At 38.7% G+C, this 10,424-nt stretch overlaps 1 pseudogene; it reads left to right on the top strand.

The window, feature by feature from the left end:
• The first annotated feature begins 453 nt into the window (after positions 1 to 453).
• Positions 454 to 919, top strand: LOC110308630 (annotated as a pseudogene).
• Positions 920 to 10,424: the final 9,505 nt, after the last annotated feature.

The following is a 10,424-nucleotide window of genomic DNA, read 5'->3' on the forward strand; positions in this document are numbered from 1 at the left end:
CAATTCTTAAATTCATCTGGAAAGGCAAAAAAAACCAGAATAGTGAAAACAATGCTTAACAATAAAAGAATGGTGGGGGAATCACCATCCCTGACCTCAAGATTTACTACAGAGCCATAGTGATAAAAACTGCATGGTATTGATACAGAAGCAGACATGTTGATCAATAGAATAGAATTGAAGTCCCAGAAATAAAACCACACACTTATGGTCAGTTGATCTTTGACAAATCAGGATCAAAGATCCTGATGCCAAAAATATACAATAGAAAAAAAAAAGTAAGCATTTTCAATAAATGGTGCTAGTCTAACTGTCTGTATGTAGAAGAATGAAAATAGACCTATATTTGTCACCTTGTACAAAGTTCAAGTCCAAGTGGATCAAGGACCTCAACATAAAACCAGATAAACTCAATCTAATAGAAAAGAAAGTGAAAAGAGGCAGGTGGGGAAGATGGCGGACAGCAGTGGTCTGTGGGCAAGAGCGGAGGGAGGGGCGCGGGGGAAGGGGGCGGTGTCGGTGGAACAGGTAATTGCTGGCTTTAATCTCCTTTGGCAGGAACAGAGGGGCTTGGCATCCAAAGCAGCTGAGCTGGAGATGGAATTGAATGAGCACAGCCTGGTGGTCGATACACCGAAGGAAGTGGATGAGACCTGCAAGTGCTACCGCATGGTTGGAGGTGTGCTGGTGGAGCGGACTGTCAAAGAAGTGCTGCCTGCCTTGGAGGGCAACAAGGAGCAGATACAGAAGATCATTGAGACACTGTCACAGCAGCTTCAGGCAAAGGGCAAAGAACTGAACGAATTCCCGGAAAAGCACAACATTCGTCTCATGGGGGAAGATGAGAAGCCAGCAGCCAAGGAAAACTCAGAAGGGGCTGGGGCTAAGGCCCAGCTCATCAGGGGTGTTGGTCTCTTAGGAGCTAAGGCCTCTGCAGGTTTTTTTTTTTTAAAACCCTGATTCCCACTTGTTTTTTTATTGTTATTATTATTTCTCTGCTATTGTAATATTTTGTTTTTGTTATTGTTGTTGATTAAATGTTTTGGTCAAATTAAAAAAAAAAAAAAAGAAAGAAAGTGAAGAGCCTTGAACTCATTGGCACAGGGGGAAATTTCCTAAACAGAACTCTAATGGCTCATGCTCTAAGAAAAAGAGTTGATAAATGGGACCTCATGAAACTGGAAAGCTTCTGTAAGGCAAAGGACACAGTCGATAAGACAAATTGGCAACCTACAGACTGAGAAAAAAATCTTCACTAACCCCACATCTGATAAAGGGCTAATATCCTAAATATATAAAGAACACAAGAAGTTAATCACCAAAAATTCAAACAATTCAATCAAAAATTGGGGTATAACACTAAACCGAGATTTCACAACTGAGTAATCTGGAATGGCTGAGAAGCACCTAAAGAAATGTTCAAAGTCCTTAGTGATCAGAGAAATGCAAATCAAAATGACCCTGAGATTCTATGTTACACCAATCAGAATGGCTAAGATCAAATCTTCAGGTGAAAACACATGTTGGAGAGGATGTGGAACAAGAGGAACACTCCTCCATTGCTGGTGGGATTGAAAACTGGTACAACTACTCTGGAAGGAGAAAAAAAGATAGTGGAGTTGTGACATATCAAATTTGAATAACTAATATCTCTATCTATCTATCTATCTATCTATCTATCTATCTATCATCTATCTATCTATCTATCTATCTATCTATCTATCTATCTATCTATCTATCTATCATNTATCTATCTATCTATCTATCTATCTATCTATCATCTATCTATCTATCTATCTATCTATCTATCTATCTATCTATCTATCTATCTATCATCTATCTATCTCTATATATCTTTAGTGAGTAGTGACTATATTGGCTGGTGTGGAAAATGCAACATATAAACAAGTGAAAAATTAGGTGACTATCTTCTAGGGAGCAAAAGGTGATGATGTTAAGATTGTATTGGGCACAAGCTCCAAGAAGAGCAAACATTGTGAAATGGCCCTAGATGTTCTAACTCCGTTTCCCGGAAAGAATGGTGGGGAATTGCCAAAGAGGGAGGTTCAGTTTAAATGAGCTTTTAAAAAGAGCTTTATGATTTCCTTTATTTTCTTTCTCTTTATTCTTTTGTTCAAGTGAAGCTTGAACTGGATGGAAAAGACAGCAAGAGAGGGAGAGACAGACAGACAGACAAAGACAGACAGACAGACAGACAGACACACACACACACACACACACAGAGAGAGAGAGAGAGAGAGAGATAGAGAGAGAGAGAGAGAGAGAGAGTTTGACACTGGAGTTTGGGGTTCCCCTAAACTTCCCCCTTGAAGAGAGGTGCCCAACTAATTTAGCATGTTGGAAATCTAGGATCCAGAGAGTCACATCACCCTCTTTGTTTTGGAGCCCTGCAAATATAATCAGGAACAGTCACATGTCATTTCTTTCAGGCTTATTCAAGTTAGGTCTCTGGAAGACTGGAATTCAGTATTCACTTTCCTCATTATCATATTGGGAAAGGACTCGACGACTTGTTCTCAGACTTCAGACAAAATGCAGGAGCAAAAGGAAAAACCTATAATAGTTTCTTGAAAGATTCCAGGACTTCTATAGAAGAGATATCTTTCCACAGCCTTTTCATGAGGAGAACTGAGCATCTATCCAAGAGTGATGTCTCCTTTGGTGGAAATCACACCATGATTAGACCACAGCTCATTCTTCGAGATGGTGGTGCTGGCTTGGGCCTCAGTTTCTCACAGTCTGTGGGAATGGAAATTGGTGCTCTTGTTCCTCAGACATGAGTTCTCGTGTTAATAAGATATCTGATCTATGTTACAACTGATGGAAATTAATGGAATACGGCATAAAACATGGCTGCTCCAGATTAAAAATCACTATTTCAAAACCAGAACCAAGAATACTGACAATCAAAAACATTATGCCTTTGGAATTTGGTCGCTGTCCTGACAAAAGCTACAGTCATCTGGGAAAATGGAACCTCAATTTCCTCCATCAGACTGGACTGTAGGTAAGCCTGTGTGGGCATTTTCATGATTAGTTGATGTAGGAGGGCCCAATCCATTTTGGGTAGTGCTGACCCTGAGCAAGTAATCCTAGGTGATGTAAGAAAACAGATCGAACACACCGTGAGGAAGCTAGGAAGCAACATCTCCCCCATGTTCTCTGCTTCACCTTTTGCCTCTAGATTCCTCCCTTCTTTTCCTGCTCTAACTCTCCTCCATGATGGACTACAAGCTGTACTATTATATATCCTTTCCACCTGGAGATGCTTCTGATCATAGCATTTGGTCTTCTTGTTGTTGTTGTTTGATTGTTTGTTTTGTTTAACTGTTGCAAGAGAAAGCAAACGAAGGCATTAGCCATGCTGTTAGAGGACTTGGAGCACAGTCTGTGAGAAGAAGCACATGGCTTGAGTTACAGGATCTGTTCTCATTTCAGAAAGCACGTCTGAAGATGATATCAGGACACCAGGACAGAATCTGAGTTTCTTGCATGTTTTTGGAGAGAGACCTTCTACTTATTTTGTCTTGTTTCTGGAATTTTTGCAAGCTTTAGCTGTGTTGAGTATTTTCCATTTCAATTATCAGTGTCTAACTATAGGAAGCTTTTGCTCCAGATGACGATTCTTAGTGTTTGACATGTTATGTTAACCTTTCATTTCAGCACTGGGGAATGGAGTACACACCCTTGTGTGTGCTAGAACACCCTGATATGGAGCTATAGCTGAGTCCATGATAAACTTCTTTTCAAGTCAGTTATCTTCCTTCTGTCTTCTTTTTTAGGTGTCTGAATGCCTTTCCTGCTAGCTCAAAATAGATACATATGATACAAAATGACACAGATACTGTATCAATCAATAAAGCATTTTCTGGATTTTCCTGTTTTAAACTGAATTTTGACTTTCCATGATTTTCATTGTTGTTTGTTTGGTTGGTTTTGTTTATTTCTCCTATAAAAACATTTACATAGTTTAAAATGTTTTTTGAGCCATTTGTGACTAAATCATGGGCATTATAAAATTTCATTCATATATATTTAAAATCTGATTTTATTAATATAGTTTTAAAATTAATTTTTTAGAATTTCATTACATAATGCATACAATATATTTGACCACATTCATCTCTACCCCTCCCTCTAATTCCTTCAATAACTACCTCTTTCTCCTACCCACTCTCAACTCTTGCCATTCTATTATTATAATCCCCCTTATCCAATTCTGTTGCTCACATACTCATGGGAGTGGGACTACCCACTGGAGCAAGGTGCTAGGAGCCACTTCTTTAAACAAACTGAAATTTTCCCCAGAAGCCATTAACAATCAACAGCTCCTCAGCTAAGGTGGGAGCTCATGAGCTCCTCCCTCTCCTTTTATGCTAGGGTGCTACTGGCTTGATCTTGTATGAATCTTACGCAGGCAACCATAACTACTATTAGTTCATGACCCTAGCCATCCTTTACTATCCAGAAGACTGGTCTCACTCTTGTTCTCTTCAACCTCATGATCTTACAGTCTTTTCATCTCATTTCAGGGATGATTCTTGAACCTCAAGAGGCAGGTTCATGAAACACAAATGTAATCTAGGGCTGAGCATACCAGTCTCTTTTTCTCTGCACCTCAGTTTCCTGTGGATCTCTATATTATTTTCCATTTACAGCAGAAAGAGTTTCTATGATAAGGGTTGAGAGATACACTAAAATATGGGTATATAATAAATTATCAGGAGTCAGTTTAATATATATATAAGCTATGGGTATATGATAAATCGTTAGAACTCATTTTAATACTATGGTCTCTCCTATGGCCTATGAACTGTTCCTCCATAGACTCTTGGCCCTGATAACAGGTCAATTATACATGTAAACTCACAGAAGTTGTGATAGCATGCATAAAACCTACATAATATCAAGCTGGACAAAATATCAGCATGGAGTGGGGAGATGGTCACATAGTGCCACTCACTCCTTCTTGAAATGCTATTGGAAATTGATAGCTGCCAGGAGAGTTAGTTTGTCTTAAAGGTGTGGCTTCTACTAGGTTGGCCATGTTCTAATGGAAGGCCACATACCCAAGAGTATATAAGTTGTACAAATTAGACTCAGGCTAAAAGGAGGATGATACAAATTAGATACATATGAAATGGATAGTGGTCTGGGAGGAACTGGGGGAGAGGTATATATGATCAACATATAATGCACAAAGTTCTTAGGAAAATATTTTTAAAATAAAATAAAATAAAGAAAACAAAATAAAAATGAATATAACATGATCAATGTGAATTTCAGGATGAAGGAGATTTCACTACACTTTAGGATAAAATGGTACAATGTGAATCAGCTTTTCATTATACACCTAAATTTGAATCACCCAGACTGATACCAATGTTCTTTCTTCATTGTAAAACAGAGGTTAATGTTTTAAATACTAAAAAAAAAAAGTGCTTACAAATGATACCAAGTTTAAATTGGGCTTGTTACCACTTATTTCCTATATTTTACCAGTTGGAAAATTTTGAAATTGCCACATCCTCAAGCACATTGTCCAATGCAGAAGGCATCCAAATAATCCCATTGAAAGTAAAAATTTTTTGATAGAATGTCCTCAGTCTTTATAGTTTTCACTGGGCATTTTAAAGCAATACCATGTAGGGGTGTAGTGACCATAAACTGCTAGTGGTTCTGACTGAGACTTTTAAGAGATGGAAATCCACAACCTGAATTAAAGAACAATAATGAATCTATTCCTTAAAGTGGAAATATTACAGATAAGTATAGCAATTTGAACCTTCCATTTTAAACAAGCTCTGTTAATTATGTGAATTAACAGCATCAGTCTTCACGGGCACGTCTACAACTTTCATTGGCTATATGGTTTATGGTCCTAATAGGAGATTTTTAACTCAAAATAAATTCATGTGTGTGTCTGTGTGCTAACATATGCTCATCATTCAGCCATGTGCAATGCACTCTTTCTTCTGCAAGAAATAACATGTGATTGGCTGAAATCTGAAACACATGTTGTTGCCATAATAAGATAGAGTACCAAAGATCACTTTACTAGTGGGATTTTAGCAAAGGTCTAGGATTTTCTAATATGTTGGTGTTTTAGTACAAAGACATAGATCCTATGGGTGGGTTTGACTTAGAAGTATAACACTCATTATTACACAGAAGCAAGTCTCCTACCCCTTAAATTGGAAACACCAGAATGTACAGGATTTTTGTACATCACTGAATGTATACTAGAAATGATTTATGAGATCCTAGTGACAGGGAAATGCCAAGCTCTCCCATTTCCACTCATGGGACACATTTCTAGCCAATAATATTGACATTTGCTTACTGGTCTGAGTTGCACAGAGGAATGTCTCTGTTTCAGTAAGTTAATTGACTCTCTGTGGTAATTTCTCAAGCCTACATGATAATACCAAATAAAGATACCTATAATTTGTCTTTAGAATTGGGATGACAAATGGCTGTTCTTTGGTAAAGTTTGGTGAAATCTCCCTGGGGGTTGTAAAGTCTGGAAGTTGGTAGTGAGGCTGAATCAGGCATATGATAGAGATGCTGAGATATGCTCTCTATGAAGTGAACAGAAGGGCACAGGAGAGTTTTAAATCCAGGTTATAGAGGCAGTGGTTCATCTACTTTTCTCTGCAAGGCCGATGTAGTTAAAATAATTCCCTCTGACAGTTTGTGCTTCTCCAAGATAAGCAAAGAAACTGACACTGTGATGGTTGCCTATGTTAATCTGCTCTTGTAAGTGGGTTTTACAGGCGATGAGAGAGACAGGCTGATTGATGAGTTAAGCGTTCTAATTTTTTCACTTGACTTGATGGAATGCCAAGGAGACTCCACTGTGAGGCCCTGTGCAGACAGCATCTGGAGAAACATGTAAACCTCCAGAGAGTGTGCTAGTTCAGGTCATTTTCAAACTGTCTAATGTCCCAGAAGCCAAATAATTTCATGGGAACCACTGACATGTGCAATGGAAACTGTTCTTAGGGAAACAGTGGAGCCCTGGACCTGGGAACCAAACTTCACTTTTTCTCACCTCAGCTCCACTTCCCTCAGGGCCCACTGAGGCAGACTTGTATGCTCCATGACAAATTATTTGGGTTTGAAAGGCTGTTCATTTACCATGAAGATCTGGCGGGCATGCTGACTTAGACCCAGGAAATGATGTCACATTCTTTTGTGACTTTCTCATGTTTTCTTTCTTTTAAATGTCTTATCTCTGACTCTTGACACTTGTTTTAAAAGTTTGGTGTGCAATTTCCCCCCAAATTATATCATATTATATCTTCCCTTAAAGTTAACTTAGGCTCACTCTTGGGAGGAAGATGTTCATATCTTTTGTATACGCAGCCATACTGGCTACGGTTGCCTCATTGTCCACCATTACGTCTGCAACCCTGCTTTTCCTCTGTAAAATTCCTTACACATTGCCTTGCCCAGGAAGATTTTGTGACATGTGTGTGAGAGGTTGTTTTTCCTTAGTCTCACGGAGAATTAAACCCTTAAAACTATTTTTCATGTATTTGCCTATTTAAAAGAGTTCTCTCTCTTTTAAGGTTCTCACACTCTCTGGAAGCCCAGTGCTCATGCGACCCTTTGGCCCAGAACAATGAGTTACCTATGCAGCCCATGGTCTCAACAGAAAGAAATCTATACTTAATGGTGTGAACAGACTTCACAGGGTATAAATTGTCTGTGTGATTGTCTAACCTAACTTGTCTAGGATATCAGTGTCCTGAAGGGAACACTCATTCTAGGAAGAGAATGTTGATGGAAGAGACATCATATTATACTATTGTAAGTTGTCAAATCTCTCTCTCTCTCTCTCTCTCTCTCTCTTTCTCTCCCTCCCTCTGTTTCTTTCCTCTCTCCACCCTCCCTTCCTCCCTTCCTCCTTGTCTCCATCTCTCCCCTAACTCTCCCTTTCCCACTTATTTTCATCAATGGTTGTTGTAAATCGGGTACTTAAAATCCTGTTTGTTGTTACTGAATATTAAAATTTTCAAAACTAAATTTCTTACAAGATGAAATAAGGTAAATTACAGTTGATAAAGTTAACCTGGAATAATAGTAACCCAGTAATTGCTGATATTCTCTGTCTGGTATTTCCTTTCATTTACTTCTTTTGGTCTCAGTCACAATATGTAACAGAAAAACAAATAAGAAAGCAAATTGTAGGAGTTTTTCTTTTTGCTTCCATAGAAAGCTTGCTTGCAAATTCAGGCAGCTTAGGAGTTGCTTCTAGTATATTCCATCATGTACCACTGAGCTTTGGCTGCTCGCTGTGTTTGGAAGCTGTTGAGGGGGAGCAGGTTCACCATTGACATTTCACTGTGAGCAGAGCCCTGAGTTATTGTGATGCTGCCTCTTGTTATTACAGGAGTCTCTGTAGACAGAGAAACCACACCTTGTGGCTTAGAGAGAATCCACCTCCAATGCTCTTCTGGGCAGCCTGATTTTCCTCATCTGTGAACATACCCTTGATGTTGAAACTGCCATGGTGATTTTATTTTCCTCCCACACCACAACCTGAGTGTGGTATGCTGTTAAGTAGGCACCCTTCAGGATTTTCACTTGAAAGATAAATCCTTGGTCAAAATTGTCTTTGCCTGCACGGCTTTTTCTTTCTAATTTGTTTTCCCCACAGGGAAAGAATGTGTAATGCTGGTGCTCCATTGCATGTTTCTGGTCAAATGGAAGACCACAGTCTTTATCCATGTTTAAGTCTGGGAGGAAAAATACTAAAACAAATCTAGTAAAAATTCTTCCCTAAACTCCTTAGATTTGTGGCTAGTACCCTCCTGAAAGAATAATGAAGTTGTTCATTAAGTGTTTGGTATGCTGCTAGAAACCGGCTTTGGTTCCATGGCATGGCTATGTGGGTAAAGAAAAAGCTACAACCCCTTGCCAGAAAACAGGCGTGACTGACCTTTCCCATGAGCAGATGTGCCAGCTGCTGACATCCCCGCCCAACTGTCTGCCCCAGTTTCAAAAATGACACCATTCAAGTTAGATTCCTTTGGGTTTGGAAGGCCTTATAGGCTACCAGAATTTCATATTACCTTGTCTGTGCCATAACTGTTGCTTTGCATGCACCCATGTAATTATTGAGTTCATCAGAAGCTAATGAACGATATTTAGTTTTCTGAAATTATGGATGTTGTGCTATTTTTTAATGGTGATGATTCTGGGTTTGTTGTTATATAGCTTTGCACAGATTTCGAAATACACTTCACTACAGGCAAAACCTTAACTCCTTTTTACTATTTGTACTGAAGCTTTCATAAGAGTATCCATGGAGTGATTATAGAACTCTATAGATTAAGGCAAAGCACTCGACACTGATTATTATGCACACATGGAGCGTACTAAAATTCCTTAAAATTACAGAGCTCATTCTGATTTGTAGAAACATTTGCCCAGTTTTGTTTTGCATGGTGAATTTTATTTCCAATTCCAATTGAAATATTTGAACTTCCATTGATAGACTTCTAAGTGTCACCCCATGCACAGACGCATTAGCGAGCCCTTAAAGCAAAACAGAATGAAATAAACAAAATATCAGCTTCAAACAGAATCCTATTTTTGTGGAGTTGCTGGTACAGAAGCAAAATCTAGCTTTGCTAGAACATGGCATTTGTGTGTATTTTAATTCTCCAGTTTTATTTTTGCTAGGTATTTGTAGTATATTGCATTCCCACCAGGTGTCATAGTAAAAATTATAGACAACTAATCTTTGAAATGGGAAGATCCATCTTTCATCCTTTTGTCCTTTTAGCAATGTTTTATGCTTTTATCCATTAGAGACTAGTGCTGGTGACCTACTTAGACATTTGGGATGTGTTATAGAATGAATGCCAACTGCCTTGCTGACAAAGCCAGAAGACATACAACTCCAAAAACACTATTGGTAGTAGCGGGCATACAAAATGTGCTTTATCAAAGTGTGCTCTCCAGAATAAGCGAGTTTTGTGGATTCCCAGACTGTAAGACTATTCTCTTTTGAATGTTATCTACAGTTCAGAGAAAATTCAGCTACAGCTGAAACCCTGAGTTCACTCAGGAAATGTGGCAGTAAGATGTGAGACATGTTCCTGGTCCTGAGCCAGGTTCATAGGCAGAGGAACACTAGCAACTTAAAGGTTGGAAATGTGGTTTCCATAAGAATGTTCTCAAGGAAATATGTGTGTTGTGGATAATTGAAATCTATGTGGAGTTTTGAACCGACCTTGACAAAGTCCTAGAATAATATCTAAGTACCACATAATATAAAAACAATGAATGTCGTTAAATTCCTCCATCCTTCCTAGGCTTACTTCTGTGTTCAGTGTCACAGACAAGCAAATGACATGGTTCGCTTGACTGCCTTGTATTCTTGATTTTTT

This window comes from Mus caroli, chromosome 13 (assembly GCF_900094665.2).
Source record: "Mus caroli chromosome 13, CAROLI_EIJ_v1.1, whole genome shotgun sequence".
NCBI lineage: Eukaryota > Metazoa > Chordata > Mammalia > Rodentia > Muridae > Mus > Mus caroli.